We start from the raw sequence: 2,500 nt of genomic DNA on the forward strand, positions 1-2,500 counted from the left end.
ACACGCACGCACACACACACACACACACACACACACACACACACACACACACACACACACACACACACACACGCTTAATTTACGCAATTATAAAACACCTGCTGAATATGCCACTTTACACAAACACATTCACACAAATGAGTTCACACAGCACTCGGCTGACATTCAGGAGGTGTGTTGTGAAACTCTGTTTAAGATGTTTTTGTCACATGCTCGCCGCCGTGTGCTGGTGGTTGTGTGATCTTCCCCTGACAAGAGGAACTACTTGTGCGCTCTTGTGTTTCTGACTGCCACTGGCTATGTGTGTCTGATAAAGTGAAATGTAATACAGACCACTATCAATCACTCTGTGTGTGGAAACAATGCCCAAAATAAAGGCAGCCATATTCAGGGGGAGAGGGGCTGGCAGAATGAAGGCTGCAATGTGATTTGATTGGATCAGAGCCGAGTTTGTATTTGACCTTTTACTTTCTAACTTTTAATACATTAATACATTTAGAAGCCTGAAGTGAGGGAATCCAAACAGTGCTTCATAGATATCACAAACATGTCACTAACCTCCCAGTTTGTATAAGAACACCACCCGCTACCATCTACAACACAGGGCTCCATAAGAACACCACCCGCTACCATCTACAACACAGGGCTCCATAAGAACACCATCCGCTACCATCTACAACACAGGGCTCCATAAGAACACCACCCGCTACCATCTACAACACAGGGCTCCATAAGAACACCACCCGCTACCATCTACAACACAGGGCTCCATAAGAACACCACCTACTACCATCTACAACACAGGGCTCCATAAGAACACCACCCGCTACCATCTACAACACAGGGCTCCATAAGAACACCACCCGCTACCATCTACAACACAGGGCTCCATAAGAACACCACCCGCTACCATCTACAACACAGGGCTCCATAAGAACACCACCCACTACCATCTACAACACAGGGCTCCATAAGAACACCACCTACTACTATCTACAACACAGGGCTCCATAAGAACACCACCCACTACCATCTACAACACAGGGCTCCATAAGAACACCACCCGCTACCATCTACAACACAGGGCTCCATAAGAACACCACCCACTACCATCTACAACACAGGGCTCCATAAGAACACCACCCGCTACCATCTACAACACAGGGCTCCATAAGAACACCACCCACTACCATCTACAACACAGGGCTCCATAAGAACACCACCCGCTACCATCTACAACACAGGGCTCCATAAGAACACCACCCACTACCATCTACAACACAGGGCTCCATAAGAACACCACCCGCTACCATCTACAACACAGGGCTCCATAAGAACACCACCCGCTACCATCTACAACACAGGGCTCCATAAGAACACCACCTACTACTATCTACAACACAGGGCTCCATAAGAATACCACCCACTACCATCTATAGCACAGGGCTCCATAAGAACACCACCCGCTACCATCTACAACACAGGGCTCCATAAGAACACCACCCGCTACCATCTACAACACAGGGCTCCATAAGAACACCACCCGCTACCATCTACAACACAGGGCTCCATAAGAACACCACCCGCTACCATCTACAACACAGGGCTCCATAAGAACACCACCCACTACCATCTATAGCACAGGGCTCAGATGACCATAAAGTGTGTTTATTCCAAAGAGATGACCTGTTCCCTCTGCTGCATAGGCCTGAGTCCTCTCAGTCAGATCCTCAATAAGGCTGGATATGGATCCAGGTTTAGGAGGTTAACTACTGTTAGGGACCTTCTGTACGTGAATGACATCAGGTTGTTCACCAAGAGGCAAGGGGACATTTACTGGCTGATCCACCTGACCAGGAGCCACAGCAAGGATATAGGAATGTCATTCAAGCTGGGAGAAGTCTGGTCAACTGACAGTAAAAAGAGGAAAAGCGATCAGAACAGAGAGAATTGGAACTACCACAAGCCAGTATAACAAATCTGGAGGACAACTACAAGCACATGTAGATTCTCCAAACACACAGGAACCGTGAGGCAGAAATGAGAAGGACAGCAACATCCAAGTACCTCCACAGGGGAAGAGCTGGTTCAATGGGAACTTTAAGATCAAAGCTACCAACATGTATACCCTGCCAGTCATCAGATACTGGCGCAGAGAAGAGCAAGAATGCTCCGGCGTCGACAGCAGAGAATGCCTTCCAGTGCATGGAGCACTCCACCCAAGTCCAGCACCCAAAGACTGTACACCAGTTGGAGGGATGGAAGGAACGGACCTCAAAAAGTGTAAGATACACCGTCCGAGGCGAGACATGAAACGTACATGAATACCCAAGGATGAGGAGAGAGTGCTTCAGACAGATGGAGGACGTGATCACCATGTTACTCTGAGTTTAGCACCTAGTAGCAGGATGCAAGACCTGCAGGGGACATGTACGTTAATTTATGCGAGACATAAGATGGATCCCTCCTGTCTTGTGGGACCGCCAGATCTGGACAGATA

At 48.2% G+C, this 2,500-nt stretch overlaps 1 protein-coding gene across 2 annotated transcripts in view; it reads left to right on the top strand.

The window, feature by feature from the left end:
- galnt1 (UDP-N-acetyl-alpha-D-galactosamine:polypeptide N-acetylgalactosaminyltransferase 1) overlaps positions 1-2,500 on the top strand; it is a 36,475-nt gene that overhangs the window by 514 nt on the left and 33,461 nt on the right. The window lies entirely within an intron of this gene.

This window comes from Electrophorus electricus, chromosome 5 (assembly GCF_013358815.1).
Source record: "Electrophorus electricus isolate fEleEle1 chromosome 5, fEleEle1.pri, whole genome shotgun sequence".
NCBI lineage: Eukaryota > Metazoa > Chordata > Actinopteri > Gymnotiformes > Gymnotidae > Electrophorus > Electrophorus electricus.